Raw genomic sequence first — 16787 nt, 5'->3', positions numbered from 1 at the left:
CAGATCTCGTCATTGCTTCCGTCAGGCAAGTTAGTGAGTCAGCAGCCGTGGTGTTCTTTTGTTCTGTAGTTTGGACATAGGATGGTTTCTTAAGAAGCCATTCATCTCAGAGTTCTCCCACCTCTTTAACCTGGAAGTTCAACGACGCAGGCTGCCACCGGCACGTCTAGACCACTGGTGGGTGGAAGAAGGAAGAGAGGAAGAGGAAATATGGATCTTTTGGGGCGCCTGGGTGGCTCAGTGGGTTAAAGCCTCTTGCCTTCAGCCCAGGTCATGATCTCAGGGTCCTGGGATCGAGCCCTGCATTGGGCTCTCTGCTCGGCAGGGAGCCTGCCTCCCCCTTATCTCTGCCTGCCTCTCTGCCTACTTGTGATCTCTGTCTGTCAAATAAACAAATAAAATTAAAAAAAAAAAAAGAAAAAAGAAAAAAATTACAGATCTCTTGTGGAAAGTGGAGAGTTCCTACCATCTTTTTTTTTTTTTTTTTTTTCCCCCCAAATAACAGCAGCTCCTTGGAAACTACAGTCCAACAAGACAGTGGCCGTCTCCTCGTAGATCTGGGTCCGCGCTTCTGCAGGACTGTACTGAACCCATCTCACCAGTGAGCCTGTCATAGCCGGTGCTTCCCAGGATGGAGAAGCTGTGCCTCCTGGTGTTTGCGCGGGGTGGTGGGGGTTGCGGGGGTGGGGGTGGGGTGGGATGGTGGGGGGGATGCGGCTGCATCTCGTTTGTCTTGCATTTGCCCAGGCAGACTCACTTCTGGTAGTTTTCCTGGGTAACTCCCTGGATCTTCCCTTCTTTCCCACCAAAGATCTTTACCAAAGACATGTCCCCTAATTCCCCGTCTTCTTCTTCTTGTCTATTTGACCTGCTATAAGTCATAACAGAGCTTTTAATTGAAGGAGTGTAGGATTTGCTGTGAGAGGACCCGGCTTGGACTGCCCAGTGGTCCTGGGGAAATGGCCATGAGGAACAACCCTCATGAGCCTGGGCTCCCTCCTTCTTGGTTCCCGGAGGGAGGTGGCAGTGGCCTGAGATCCCAGCGACAGAGGGATGCGGAAGGCGCTGTTGGGTTTTGAGGGGGGATACGGAATCACCTCTTCTCTGGGCGGAGAGCAGGCTTAGGGGTGAGGAGGACCAAGTGGGCTGGCTCACCGCTCTTCTCGGCTTGAAGGGCCGACCAGTGCCGGGAAAGGTGAGTCCGGAAGTCGATCGGCTCCAGAAGAGTCTGGAAGGCTCGAGGCGTGCATTCTGTGTTTTCTTCCAGTCCACCAACCGGGAAAGTCCTCGTCTCCCGTGGCGATGTTGAAAGAGCACTTGTCTTAGTTTCCCTGGGGGCCGCCATAACAGAGTAGCACACACAGGGCTGGGGGTGGGGGGCTTACACATGAGAAATTTGCTGTCTCTTGTTCTAGATTCTGGAAGCCCAAGATCAAGGTTTCTTCTGAAGGCTGGGAGGGACAATCTGTTCCGTGCCCTTTTTCTGGCTTTTGCCAGTTTGCTCAAAGTCTTTGGTTCTCATTGGTGTTCCCTTGCTTGTGGAGTTGTCATCCTGATCTGTGCCTTTTTCTTCATGTGGGTGTTCTCCCGGGGTGCCCGTCTATTTCTACACTTCCCCTTTTTATATAAGGACACTATTCGCCATTGGCCTTTATTTTAACGAATAACAGGTACAATGACCCTATTTCCCAATAAGATCACATTATGAGGTATTGGAAGTTTGGGCTTTGACTTATGAATTTGTGGGGGACACAACTCAACACAAGATTGAGGTCTGGCTTTTTTCCTTCCAGGAGAGGGGAGACGTCTGTCCCTCGGGAAGTGTTTTCTCTCCTCAATAGTTCAGTAGTTTTCTACCTATCTTTCTACCCAGCAGATGCTCAGGAGTTCAGTAGTTTTCTTCTGTTAGGGACTGGATTGTGTCTCCCAACTCATTCCAACCCTCCTACCTCCTAAATCACAGGGGGGCTGTGACAGTATTTAGAGATAGGACCTTTAAGGAGGTAATTATGGTAAAATGAGGTCAAAAGTGTGGGGGTCTCATTCAACTGGGACAGTGTCCTTAGAAGAGGAGGAAGAGGGGTGTCTGGGGGGGCTCAGTCGGTGAAGCATCTGCCTTCTTCTTAGGTCACGATCCTAGGGTCCTGGGACGGAGCCCCCCCACCGCCCCCCAGTGGGCTCCCTGCTCAGTGGGGAGTCGCTTCTCTCTCTCTCTCTGCTGTTTGTGTTCTCTCTCTTTCCTCAAACAAATAAATAAAATCTTAAAAAAAAAAAAGAAAGAAGAAGAAGAAGCACCAGAGCTCCTCCGTGAGCACGTGCTCGGAGGACACACGAGGAGCCGTCCGGCTCTGAGCGGAGGAAGACCGGTGTCCCTAGAAGCCAACCCTGTGGACACCTTGCTCCTGGGCCTCCAGCCTCCAGAGCTGGAGACAACGCACTGTGGTTTGAGACGACACCCCAAGCAGGTGGTACTTTGTATGGTGGCCCCCCCACCCCGCAGGGTGACTGAGACGCTTCCCTTTCTTCTAAAGGCAACAACTGTGTGCAGCTCCGTTCACAGTAAGACTGGCAGTGCTGGGGTCACCGCCGGGGATCCTGCCTGCTCTGGCCCAGGGCAGGGCTGTGGCTTCTCGTCTAGCCCAGCTCCAGGCCCCGTCTTCATGTAAAGGATTGGCTAGCTCAGGATGCGCAAGTGGATGGCGTTTTCTCAAAGCCTCTTTAGTAGATTAGGCGATGAACCCGAGGGTGAATCCCAGTGCTCCCCGAGCGCTCTTGGGTAAATCCAGGACAAATATATTTAATTCCTTATTTAAAAATGCAATTCACAGTGACATGTGGATGTCATTGAGTGGCAAAGGAGTGAAACAAAGTGGGTCAGTGACACACTGCGCTGTTTCGTGATGAATGGAGGCTAACTGATTTAATGGAAAGCCACAGTCAAGGGAAAGTGGACTTGAAAAGCTTAAGCCCTCGAAAAATCTCCAGCTACCCACTTATGTCTGGGAGAGAGTAGTGCAGTTCTTTGAGCCTGAACCTTTTATCAGTAAATTCTTTTGTTCCGCCTTAGGTTAAAACCTTGCTTTCATTTGAAATAGATTAATTGGATGGCGATGATGGGCCTGGCTCTGACAGCCCAGGGGCCCACACGGTCTTGTAGGTGACACCTGAGAGGGCAGAGGGCGGTGGTCACAGCATGCTGTGGGAGCCCACTGCGGGAGCGTGCTGTCCCGCACAGACGGAGGGGAGACGCCAGGGGCGGCTTTCCTAAAAGAGGGGAGACTTGAGCCAAGTTTTGGGCCAGCAGTCCTGGTTCTTCAGGCAACACCGAATAACGGTCTTGGAGGCAGAGGAAGCAGTAAGTAGATCAACACGGAGATGTGGGAGGGCAGCCCACTTGGAGGACTGTGTGCACCCGGACGCTGCCTCTTTGCCTCTTTGCCTCTTTTCTACCCTTCTCTTCCTCCTTCTCTTTCTTCAGTGGTGTTTTGGTAATCTGACTGCGGAATGAATAAAAAGGCCCAACTCTTGGCCAGTTTCTGTGGTGTAAATATTCCCTCCATGATTGACCCCAAGCTACCAGCATGGTGTTGGATGGCGCCCCACATTTCTAAAACTATAGCAACTGGTCACAGCCTGTACAGTCCCATTCAGTAGACCATTGTCCCCCATCCACCCATCATTTGTTCATCCATCCATCCACCCATCATCCATATTTCCATCACCCATCCATACATCATCTGTCCGTTCTTCCATGTATCCATCTACCCAGTATCCATCCATCCATCCATCCATCTATCCATCATCCATCCATCCACCCACCATCCATCTGTCCGTCCATCCACATCCATCCATCCATCCACCCATCACCCATCACCCATCCATCCTTTCATCCATCATTCATCATCCACCCATCCATCTGTCCATCCATCAAATCCATCCATCTATAAATATAGTTTTAACTAATAGAATCTTAGAAATAAATCCTGTTACAGATTTTAGAGTTCCTTTAGTCAAATCTTCTCTTTTATAGACAAGAAAACTGATATCTAGAGAGAGGAAGTGATTTTTTGAAGTCTATTTGTAGAACGTAGATTAGGACTGTGGTCTTCAGAATTTAGGTCTGCAGCTGCTTCTCTCGAGTAAAGAACGCACAACCTCAAATATAGCTTGGTAATTTCTAGGTTGGAGCAATGTGGAATCCATGTTGTACACACCACAGTTCTGTCAGTCCCTGCTTTTCTGTGATAGTTCTAACGCTCGTCAAAGTCTTTTTGTTGTTCCTGGGCTCTGTTGTTGCTGGTTCCCAGCAGGCTCACAGTGTCCTTCACGGGGGTTCAAAATTGCTGAACTGTTGAAATTAGATTCCTCTCCCGGTTTGTAGCAGCGAGCTTCAGAATGTAATTTAGCTCTTGGTTCTCGATATTTATTCAGTCTTTGATGTTTCCGGATTTCATTGGCCTCCCTCTCTCTCTCTTTTTTTCCCTTTTTGGTGATAGAGACATCTCTCCTTTGGGACTCCCACCTCAAGCCACCCATTCGTGGTTTTAGCTAGGTGGCTTCTGGGGACTGCCATTTGTGCCACGCTGAATTTCTGTGGACGTATCTGGAGTTGAAAATACCTTTCCTCCTTCTTGGGCTTCCCGCAGTGTGTCCTGGAGCTCTTGGGAGATGAATAGTTGACCCTACTTTGCATGGTCCTTAAATTGTTGTTAATTCTGAGAGAGGAAGGGTCACTCTTACTCTCTGAGAAGCTTTATTTTGAAGTCATGGACTGACCGACTGGTGAATTGAATGCTTCAGAGGACTCCGTCTAAAACGAGCTTCTGTGGTGTAATGTTGAATGAGAGGAGCCAGTTGCTGAAATAATGCGTAGGATACCACTTTTGTCCAAGAGTGATAAGCAGAAGATTGGCCGTTACCAAAAAGAAATGAGTTGGAGAGAAAACTTGAACCTTTTAACTTTATATATTTCTGTTTTATTTATTTTTATGTTTAATTATAAGTATGTGACATAAAGCCAACCCAGACTAAACAGTCTACTTATATTTTAATACGGCTCATCTGGGCAAGGGCAGTCAGCTTTCTGTTGCCTTCTCACCACAATTTGCCATTTGCCCAATATGAAGTTTACAAGTGTCTATAGTTTTTAATTGTAATATAATAATTTTAGATACAATTAATCTTGGTTGCTAGAAAGTGGTACATACCTCGGTATTGAAACCTGTTCAATAAGGGTAGAATGTAAACCTAAGCTTCCCTGTGAATTCTCCCTTTACCTAATAATTTTTACCAATTCTTTCCTAATGAGGTTAATCATCTACTCGTATGCACTGCCTAAGCTGGTCATTATTCAGGGCTTCCAACAGAGATTCTGAAAACCTCCTGGAGACATTCTGTGAGCTGACATAGGGTCATTATTGTTATTATTTTTTTTTTCCAGTGCTCCTTGAGTGTGGTGCTCTCAGCTGTCTTGGAAGGGGAGAGTCATTAGATTTCACGGGCTTCCCAGGAATAGCATCGTGTTCGAGGTACCAGCGAGCCTGCCTTCTCTCCTCTGTCCCCTTAAATGAACTTCTTTCCTGTACTTGGCAGTTCTTTCCTCGTCTTTAGAATATCCTTTGGCATTCCTGTTCTCAAATTGGGAAAAATAAATTTAGTCCCACTCCCTGCGGCTTGGAGCATCTGAAAAGGCAGGAAGGTGTGGATATTTACAAGAAATAGATCAGCGTGTAATAGTCTAAAATGGACAAGTCAATGTGACTTCTTACTTGGGCGTTTGCAGAACGATGCAGGTTGCCTCTGCCAGCTGTCTCTTACCAGAAGAATTTTCAGAACCATGTGGCCTGGGTGAATGCTATGTTACTGATACAAAGCACAGCTATGATTATGCCCAGCGGAGGAAAATAATCCCTCCGTTGCGCTGTCTGTGCGGACCTCTTTTTAAGTTATTGGGTTGACCCGTCTGAATTGCCAAACTGAGCTGCTGCAAGGGCAGTTTCGTCCCAAGAGAACCTCTCTGCTGAGTCGTTAGGCAAGGGAACTAGTGTCTGCATTAGGAAAGGCACGGGACGGCCGTGCTTTAGGGATACGGGGCATCCTTTTTTCATTCGAACCTGTCTCTTCTAGTTAGTGTTCGCTTAGTTGACACTTGGTCGTTGCGTCACTAGCTTTCAGAAAGTATCTAGAGCAAAACTGGTTGCCTAGCAACCTGCTCCAGCCCAGGAGGGTTGGAGAATGGGTCAGTGATTAACAATTATGTACAATCAAGTTTACAAATGCAGAACAGCCTGCAACATTCACGCTCTGACCACCGGAAAGTCTTTGCGTGCCGCTGGCCGGGCGTGTGGCTGTTGTATGTGAATTTATTGCAACCGTGGTCTGGACCTTATGCTTGCAATCCAGAAACACTTTGCTCCGGACGGGAAGAGGTGGGTGGTGGTGCCCCTCTGTACACTGATGCATTTCACGGAAGCATCTGACACCCGTCATTCCGTCGGCTGCCTGTCTGGACACTCATCCCCTTGGAGAGTGAAAAGAGAAAAATGAAGAATTTGGGTATTTATGAATGTTGTCATCTCAACACACTTGGCCCCCATTAGTGAGTCAGTCATTTGCCCAAGAACAAGTACACACGAAATGACTGACAATGGCTCTCTCAGCCCGAATCCCTCTTTCCAGAATTACGAATGCTGCGCAAATGTTCTTCCTGAAATGGCCCCAGCGTTTAATCGTTTCTCTTCTTCCCGTTCCAGCAAAAGAGAAGACAAATTTTGCCTAATCCAGTCCTTACTTAATCTTTCTGTCAGCACAAATATCGATGGTGTAAATCCTGACAACGGCAGTAAAGCTAGGAGGCATTTTTATAACTCTGGCAAAGCTAATAATGCACATTTCTTTGTTGAGAATCATTGAGTTTAATTGGCTAATCAATTTTTAGGCCCTTTCCATTTGTATTTTGTTTAATCAACAAAAATAAATCGCCCTGCCAACCTTGAGAGCTCCAAGTCGGAGAACAGTGGCAAACACTTCGTTGGTCCTGCCAAAAGTGCTTTCCAACAGAAATGTCTTAATTGAAGATGATTTATATTCAGAAGCGCGGATGTTTTATCATTTGTCTGAAGAAGGAAAAAGCTGCGTAAGCAAGCAGTATGCAGCCGTTTTAGGCATTGTTTTTGACATTTATCTACTCTCTTTATCCCTCAGATGTTTCTGTATAAACGACCTTCCCTAGTCCTTCTCGCTCACCATTCAGGCTCCGTGTCCTGAAGTAGTAGCTGTCAGGTGCTTTCCAGAGCTTCCAGGCCGTTTTTGCCCAGAGCACTTCGAGAACCGAGGTCTTTGCTCCTTCCTCCTGGATTTTACTGTTCCCCTGACTCCTATCTCTGGGCCTCTGATGGGAAATGGTTGAATTCATGGTGCTCGAAGACAGGCCCCGTTCACCTTCCCCCTCTGGGAAGTGGGCCCTGCCTTGCTTTGTGGACGGGAAGACCTCGGGGGCCATGGCTCGCTGTGGGGTCTCGGTATGTGGGGGTGGGGGGCTTTGATCAGGGGTAGGTGACAAGCTTTCCCGAAAGTGGCAAGAATTCAAAGTTTGCTTTTGCTGCCTTTTCCGCACTCCGGGCAGGGAGGAGAGATAACCAGAAGCAACATTGGTTTCATGCCTATGTGATGTGTTCCCCTTTCTTAACAGCCCGGTGTGGTAGCTTCGCCTCTTAGGTTTACACGAGGTTCCAAGGACGTCCGTAACAGCTCGTGTGTGGAGTGGCTGCACCTGCCATCTGTTTCCAGTTGTCTTCCCACTTCACTGGCTGCTGGAAGTTGGAACACCTCCTCCAACCCCACCCCCCAACCCCTGCCAAGTTTCCCCGGCAGGGATGGTGGGATGCAAGTACCATATAGCACGATGGTGGCCACGGTTTGTAGCCGATTATTGCGTGTCTGTCAGTGTTTCAAGAACTTCACGTGTACTCATTCATTTGACCCCACTGCCTATTAGCTACTGCTACCCTCGTCTTACGGATGGGGCACGGAGTAGTTGGGGGACGGACTCTAGGTCCCTGGCTAACCGTTGGGGACACCGGGATTTACATCTGGGTAATCTGACCCAGCGCGCCTGCGTGCAGGGGTCCTCCGTCCCCTGGACATACCCTGGTCCGTTCAGCGTCCTCGTGCCTCCCGCGCAGGGAGGAAGGAGCTGAGATGAAAGACGGGAGAGTGGGGTGGTTTGATGTTCCTGGCTTTGGACTTTGTTTTGGACAGTGGGAGCTGTTGATTGGCTGCCTTGATTCTTGGCTCATTCCTTCATCTTCAGCCGCTCTGCTACCTCTTCTCCGTTCTGAGTTGCCTTTTAGTGCCTCTGCCAAGGGCCCACCTGCCAGGGTGCCCTCTCCGACTGATGGGAGGCCACGTGTTCCCCAGAGGCCACCAAGAAACCAGCATCATCCCGTTATCCTGTGGGCAAAAACCTTGAATAAACCCAGGGTCTGATACAATGCAGGGGAACAGCTTCTCCACGCTTTCTGTAAGTCGCTGGTTCTGGGGAGCCCCAGCGGATGGGTGGAAACCCAGCAGCCCTGTCGTGCGCTCGGCTTCGGCTGCTCCCTTCGCAGCCCCAAGCCACAGCATCTTAGCGATCCCTGTATCAAGGAGGCACGTTGGAAGGACCGTCATAGTCGGTTGGAGTGGGAAGGCCCGCACAGGTCGGATCGTTTACGGCCCCGATGAGGATCCTACCCGCCGAGAGCAGTTTCTGACGCCGAGCCCTGTCCAAAGTATTTCACATAAATTAATCATGAATTTTCCATCCATCCCATTAGGGAGAGGCTGCCATCCTCATTCTATAGAGGAGAAAATCTGCAGTGTAAAATGTGCACGTGTATTGTAATTTTAGGAACATTAACATACAAAACACAGCTTCGAATCGCGGACATATGGTGCTTGGCTTGTGGGCTGGTGGAGCCGATGTTTGGCTGCTCCGCGGGGCACAGATGCCTCCTTATTAGACGGGCCTTGGAAGCTAGCTTAAATGGGCAGGGCAATACCGTTGCCAGCATTTATTGAGTTCTTACTGTATGCCAGGCACTATATTAAGAACTTGGCCTTTTTTTCCCAAACCTCACAGAAAGGGAGCTACTAGAATTATAATCATACCTGATATATACATGAGGAAACTAAGTCAGAAGGGTCGTTTAACTCGCCCAAGTCAGTACATGATGAGGCCAGGAGTCAGTTGAGGCGTCTGAGCTCAGGCCCCTGGTACAGGGGGTGGGGGGGGGGTGGAGAGGATGGTGGTCTGGGGGAGGGGCACAGCCCTAGGGCCCCGTGTGGTTTAGAGGCTGTGTGATCCCGATCAGGGATCCTTGCCCATGTGGCTTGTCACTGTCTTGGGGCCTCTTCTGTGCTGTGGAATCGGAGGTTGATTTCCTCAGTCTTTTGTGGGCTTCTGTTCATTTCTGGCCACGACCATCCCAGTAGAGAAGAAAATTGAGAAGAACTCTGATACAAATTGTAAAGCATCCCTGGGAAGGCATTCCGATTGTTGGATGTACATTTCCTCATTGACCCCCATGGCAGCCCTGTGGGGTTCGTACCCAATGGCTGTCTCCATTAGGGGAACAGTGCCCCCTCCCCCAAGGTAAGGGCTGACTCCACGTAGAGGGGATGGGTTGTCCCCTGGCCTTGGGATGGGTCATCAGCTCTGCGAATCTGCTGCTTTTCCCCTCCTGCTTTGCCACCCCAACTCCTGCTCTCCTGTGCCTCAGTGTCCCCAGCTTTTCAGAAGAAAATGAGATTTTTCCCAGCCCCTGTTTTTGCTTCTGCTAGTGCTTCCCGAACACCTGCTGGGCTGATGAGCTTTTGAAATGTCACTTGGCTGTTGGGCGGGTGCACACCATCCCAGCTGTCTCTGAGGAGGGGGTGGTGGCGGTGGGGGTGGGGGTTGGTGGCTCCTCCCACAGCCCACACAGGTCCCATCGTCCACCTGGTCATTTTCTTCTGGCCAGAGAGAGGCTGTTTCCATGCTGTGTTTCTCTGACAGCACTTGGATCTGTATGTCGGGGGTCAGCTTCTGAGAATGCAACTAAATTACTGACCTTTTCCTTCCTGGAGTTTGCTTTCCAGAAAAAAATGCATGTCTCCCTTTATATATAATTGTGGATGTAAATGCGGGATTTTCACTGGCACTGTCACATGCGGAGCCTCCTCAGCCATATCCTGCCTACCCTGTTCATCCCACGCAACCTGGCTTAAAAATTGGGTTTTCCTTTTTCCCCCACTACTCAGTTGCCGGCACGTATGGCAAATTAAATTTGTGATTTTCTTTTTTTTTTTTTTTAAAGATTTTTATTTATTTATTTAATAGACAGAGAGAGAGATCACAAGGAGGCAGAGAGGCAGGCAGAGAGAGAGGGGGAAGCAGGCTCTCTGCTGAGCAGAGAACCCCATGTGGGGCTCGATCCCAGGACCCTGAGATCATGACCTGAGCCGAAGACAGAGGCTTAAACCACTGAGCCACTCAGGCGCCCCAAATTTGTGATTTTCTGCCCTTCTTCTCTTTCCACTGTCGTCCGTCAGAGGCCCGGTGGGAAAAGATGCGGCCGACTCAGAGAGCTGAGAGAAGAGGGTTGGATGTGGCTGTCGCACAGGGTCAGGGAGCAGAGCGGGGAGTCAGGTGCTGGGGTGACCCAAAGAGGCCCCTCTGTCCCCATCCGTTCAGGCTGCTGTGACAGGATGCCACGGACTGGCAAACGTACACACGACAGAGATTGATCTCTCCTACTTCTGGAGCCTGGGACGACCCAGACTCTGAAGGCACTGAAGACGGGGTATCTGGTGATGGGCCACTTGTGGGTTTATAGATGGCTGTCCTCTAGTGGCAGAAGGGGTGAGGGAGCTCTCTGGGGTCCCCCCCCTTTACAAACGATTTTATGTGAGAGAGAGAGGGAGCACAAGCTGGGGGAGGGGCAGAGGGAGAGGGAGAAGTAGGCTCCCTGCTGAGCAGGGAGCCTGAAGCTGGACTCGATCCCAGGATCCTGAGATCATGACCTGAGCCGAACGAAGGCAGATGCTCAACCCACTGAGCCACCCAGACATCCTTCTGGGGTCCCTTTTATCAGGGTAGGAATCTCATTCATGGGGGCCTCACCCTCATGACCTAATCACCCCAAGACCCTACCTCCTAATACTACCATATTGGGGTGCAGGTTTCAACCTATGACTTTGGGGGATATATTCAGTCAATGGTACTCTCCAGCCACCAGAACTAAGGATGAGGGAGAGAGTTGCTGAGCAAAGCTGTGACCTGTGGTGCAGAGACCTCCAGGGACCCTGCGGGGAGGAAGCAGGGGGTTACATGCTCCTTCTTACCTCCTCCTCCTCTCCTGGCTTCTGCCGGTTACCTGCCGCAGGGCCAGAGGGCAGGGGCACCCGGCTGATGCAGACCCTGGAGGTCAGCCTCCCAGGGCACAGAATGGTGGAAAAAAGATGGGACCCAACCAGACAGTTCGGAGCACGTGACCCTTCAGATTCTTCAGTACCTTTTATCCAGTAGATGACACTTTCCAAGCTGCAAAGAAACAGCTTTGTCATCTTTAAATGCTCTCCTTGGGGGATCCGACATCCGCGAAACTGCTTAGCTTGTGCTCTGGGTGTTTTGTAATCCTGTCCAGGATTGGAAACTTCCTGTTTTTATTCAGATGCTTTTAAATCGAGGCTTTTAGGTTTTTCTTTCTGTCTTTCTTTTGTTTTCCTTTTTCCTATTTTATTTCTATGCCTATTACTACAAGGCTGCTTTGAAAGGCTTCAGTGCGCCTCCTGATGAGGACTCCATGTCCATGGTGTCACAGGGAATTCTATATATATATTACTCACATGGGGGTCATGTTCAAATGTACTTTTCTCTTATATGAGAGCGGGATGTATGGAAATGGGCATTTCCAGATTTTGGCAAAACAGAGATTGTAGGTGGGGAAGCAGCTGGGCAATCAGAGGGTGTTGGGCAGTGTCAGGGCTGTTGGGCAGTGTTAGGGATGGAGAGGCAGCAGGTGGAGCCGACACCACCTGGCTTGGCCCGCGGGGGTCTGGGATCTGCTCCTGGCTCCCGCTTACACCTTGGGACCTCGGATACCATCCCTGGGTGCAGCGTCTCTATTACAAGGTGGCGCTACTGTCACTGACAGTACCCTTCCCTAAGCAACTTAGGTCAGGGTCCTCTGAGCCTCCTCTTTGATTAGACCTGGACCTTGCAGGGTCCCTGTCCTGTCTTGGCTTGCCCAGCTCAGTCGTAACAAGATTCCTACTAAGTCAGCTTAGAATCCCGCACCCTTGTGTGTGACCACCTGGGTAGGCAGTATCTGGTCACCCCAGGCTGCCTTCCGCAGGAATCCCGTTTTCTGTGGCTTTAGTAACCCAGCCTTGCCGTGTCCTCTGAGTCGTGATCCCCTCACTCTGCTGGTTTGTCATCCCCTGGGGTCCTTGCTGCATTCAGAGTGAGCTCCATCCCTCCTCTGAATAAAGTCTTCCTTCCCATTTCTTAGCAAACATCAGAATTTTTTTTTTTTTTTAAACATTACGCCCCACAAAACCTTGGAATTGTTTGGGGTCCTCCAGAACTTCCAGTCCAGCTCACCCAGCACTGAGAGCCAGGTGGGGCCGGCTGCGAGGCACCTGCTCAGCCGCTTGGGGGCGGGTGCTCCTTGCTAAGAAGCCTGGCTTCAATCTCAAGTTCGAAACTCGCCTTCCTTTTTGCTCCTTGATCTCAGTTCTGCTTTTTGTTTCCTCCCTCCTTAAAGGAAGAAAGGTACTTCTTCTTTTTTTAAAAAATTAACATATAATGTATTATTTGTCCCAGGGGTACAGGTCTGTGAATCATCAGGCTTACACAAATCACAGCACTTACCATAGCATATACCCTCCCCAATGTCCATAACCCAGCCACCCTCTCCCTCCCCCATCCCCTAGCAGCTCTCAGTTTGTTTCCTGCGTTTAAGAGTCTCTTATGTTTGTCTCCCTCTCTGGTTTTGTCTTGCTTCCTTTTTCCCTCTCTTCCCCTATGATCCTCTGTCTTGTTTCTCAAATTACTCCTGTCAGTAAGATCATGTGATAATTTTCTTTCTCTGATTGACTTATTTCATTTAGCATAATACCCTCTAGTTGCATCCACATCATTGCAAATGGCAAGATTTCATTTTTGATGGCTGCATAGTATTCCTCCCATCCCCATACCCCCACATCTTCTTTATCCATTCATCTGTTGATGGACATCTGGGTTCATTCCATAGTTTGGCTATTGTGGACATTGCTGCTATAAACATTCGGGTGCATATACCCCTTCCGATCACTACATCTGTATCTTTAGGGTAAATACCTAGTAGTGCAATTGCTGGGTCATAGGGTAGCTCTATTTTCAACTTTTGGGGGAACCTCCATCCTGTTTTCCAGAGTGGCTGCACCAGCGGGCATTCCCACTAACAGTGTAGGAGGGTTCCCCTAAGAAAGGAGCTTCTTAAATTGTAACCATGTTAATGGAAATAATGGTACAACTGGAGCGATATTGACCTTCTTGTTTCTTGACCAGCATCCTGAGCCTGGGTGGAACTGTGTCATGGACGCGTGGATATTATTACTGTAGGAGGGTTTTCGAGGGGGCTGTCCCTGGGGTTTGGGTCTGTGTACACTCTGTCTTTGTTATAAACTCCTGGATGGCTCTGGTCCTCTGCTTCTAATTTTGAGTGCTCTGCTTTTCCCCTCGACTGTGCGTTCTTGTTGCTGCCTTGTTGGCTACAGTTTTATAAATGACATGCTTCTTTTTCTTGCATGGGATAAAGTGCGTGGGCTTTGGGAAAGCTGTTGGCCACTCAGAAGTATTTTTTTTTTTTTTTTCTATTTCCAGATGGCTGTGTTCCAGATATTAACATTCTCAGAAGCCTGACATCCGCACGGTGAGCAGTTTATACTCTCCTAAATGCTCTGAAGGACTTTCTAGGTGCATCACGGGTATATCAGTACGTTTGCTTTTTCATTTATTTGTTTATCATAGGGACCTAAATCTGTGCCCAGCATTTTGTGGATTTTCACTGCTTCTTCTTTCTGCCTCCCCTTATTTATGGGTGTCTTTGAGAAACAGGGGCTTCTTTCGGATCGAAACAACCGAAGTCCTGACCTTGAAGAAGAATTTTAAGATGTGGATTTAAAAAGAAAATCAGATTTATTTTTAAATATTTCCCTATGACTCTGAAAAGATAGGTTTCTTTTAGTTACGCCTTGACACACTATGATCACATACAAAAGAAAAGTAGTTCATTTCCTAATATCACTGAATATGCACATTCAGATTTCCCTGATTGTTGGATAAAGTAGTTTTTCACAGTTAGTTAAAAATCCTGTAGTCAGTAGAAGACTTAAAGTCAGTCCACACATGACACTGGGTTGATAGTCTCTTTAGTTTCTTTTAATACATAAATTTCCTGTCTCTGTTTTGTTCTCTCCGACAGTATATTTGGTCAAGAAACTGGCTTTTTTGTCCTGTGTCATTGCCACAATATAGACCCTGTGGCCAGCTCGGCATCTCTGTGTGGTCATTGAACATGTTTTATTGTCTCCATAATTTCCTATAAACTAAAGGCTTTATTCGATTCAAGTTCGTATTTTTGGGCAAAAGTAGTTCATGAATGACTAATGTAACTTCATCAAGTGACATATTTTGTATCTTTCTAAAGTGTTAATATCGGCAGGTGCTATGAATGTGATCATTCCTTAGTAGGGGCCCCGGCAGCCACGGATGGCTCGCAGCGGATGCCTGCACCAGCTTTCATTTAAGGTGTTTCCAAAAAGGTGATAATCTCATTCCGTCATTTCTTCTGCATTTATTAGCTGGAACATTTTTATAAAGAATTTTAGTTCAGTCTTTTAAAAAAATTACCCCGAGGTATTGTTTGTATATAAAAGGCAAGATAACGGCTTCGTTCTTAAATTTACCAGAATAATGAATCGATTCCATATTATCCTTCAAAGACGATCAGGAAGTTTTTTCAAAAAAGACATTATTGCAAACTCTTGGTTTCTTTGCGTATTTGATACGGGCGTCAGGATTTGGTAGAAACAGTAATTCAAAAAAAAGCCTCTGTTCTTAAATGTATAAATCTACTTAATAAACAGTTCTGGATAATAAAAGAAAGAAGGGTAGGGAAGATGTGGAGTGTAAAAGGAAGAAACAGGAATCTGTAAGCGTGATTGAATGAAGGTGAAAGTAGAATGAAAAATAAAGATGCTGGGGCGCCGGGTGGCTCAGTGGGTTAAGTGTCTGCCTTTGGCTCAGGTCATGATCCCTGAGTCCTGGGATTGAGCCCCACGTCAGACTCTCTGCTCAGCAGGGACCTGCTTCCCCCTCTCCCTACCGCTCTCCCTGCTTGTACTCACTCTGTCAAATAAATAAATAAAAATCTTAAAATAAACAAAAAATAAAGATGCTAAAAATGAGGAACAGAAGCCGGGGGGAAATGGAGTCGTCTGAGATACTCCAGGGCAGATAAATAGAAGGGGATTAATTTATTCAACAGATGCTTTTTTTTACCTCCTGCTGCATGCCTTTCTCAGTTCGAGACACCAAGGCCAGCCAAGGTCATAGCGCTGACCTTCTAGTGCATGTGAAGTCTGAAGTACAGCACAGCATGTGCGCTGCTGATTCATGCTTTGGGGGAGAAACCAAGCGAGCAAGGGCAGTACACCAGTCGTGGAGGTGGGGTTGAGGAATCGGACTGTGATTTCCATAAGATGATTAGGGAGGATGTCTCTGAGGACACACTTGAGCAAAGACAGGAGGGAGGCGAGGGAGGAAGCCAGGTGCCTTTTTGGGAGAGAGTGTTCCAGGCCGAGGCAAGAGAAGAGCAGAAGTCCTGAGTTTCAGGTGTGTTTGAGGAACAAAAGGAGCCCATTGCACCTGTTACAGCGTGAATGAGCAGGAGAGGACTAGGGGGTGACTAGGGAGGCGATGGGCAATGTGGGCATGTGTATTGGGATCTAGATTCCATAGGGCCTTGCAGGCCATTGACAGGGTTTTGGGAACCATGGATGGACATGATCTCACTTAGTTTTTTAACATGAGAATACTGTTTGGGGGGAGAGGCAGGATCCATGGCAGAATTAGTAAAACCAATTAGCAGGTGGCTCTGACTAGAATCCTGGTGATGGAATTGGTGAAAAGCAGCCCAGTTCTTGCTACATTGTGAAGGGAGAGCTGATAGCATTTGCTGGTGGTTGGAGTGCGAGGTGTTAGGGGGAGGTGTCCAGAGAAGGAAGAGCCATACGTATTGCGGGAGGAGAGGTGACATTGGTGGACCTTGGCCACTCTAGGCTCCCTGGAGCCTCCCGGGCCGTTCAGCAGGTGGAGGAGTTCAAGGCCAACAGTGGGAAGACCTGCCTATGGATGGTCTTCATTCTTGAGTGCTGTGTGAGTTGCTGGACAGGGGAGACGCTTGTATCTGAGAACAAAGATTGTGGCGGACCAATTCCTACCTTGTGTGTCTGGACATGGTTTTGATCTTGGAAAATTACTCCCGGGTATGATGGGAAGAAGAGTGTGGGGGCTCAGTGTCTTCACAGGCGGGTTCAGATCGCTCCTGTCTCGGCTTGTTCCTGCCCCTTTCTTACCGGAGCCTTGGAAGGGCGCGGTTTCACTTCTCCTTCCCCGCACCCTGAGCACTACACTGGGGGAGGCAAAGTATAGCCCCCGGGCCTGCGTTTTTTTTGTTTATTAATTAAATTTAAAATTCTAATTCCAGCATTATTAACAT

General features: G+C 48.4%; 1 protein-coding gene across 2 annotated transcripts in view; it reads left to right on the top strand.

Moving 5' to 3' along the window:
* Positions 1 to 16787, top strand: part of TIAM1 (TIAM Rac1 associated GEF 1) — a 383002-nt gene that overhangs the window by 65501 nt on the left and 300714 nt on the right. For both annotated transcript variants that reach the window (XM_059164569.1, XM_059164572.1), the window contains exon 2: positions 13889 to 13937. The gene's annotated coding sequence lies outside the window, so the exon portion shown is untranslated. The remainder of the gene's footprint in view (positions 1 to 13888; positions 13938 to 16787) is intronic.

Source organism: Mustela lutreola, chromosome 2 (assembly GCF_030435805.1).
Source record: "Mustela lutreola isolate mMusLut2 chromosome 2, mMusLut2.pri, whole genome shotgun sequence".
Taxonomy (NCBI): domain Eukaryota; kingdom Metazoa; phylum Chordata; class Mammalia; order Carnivora; family Mustelidae; genus Mustela; species Mustela lutreola.
This window is presented reverse-complemented; position numbering and strand designations above follow the sequence as displayed.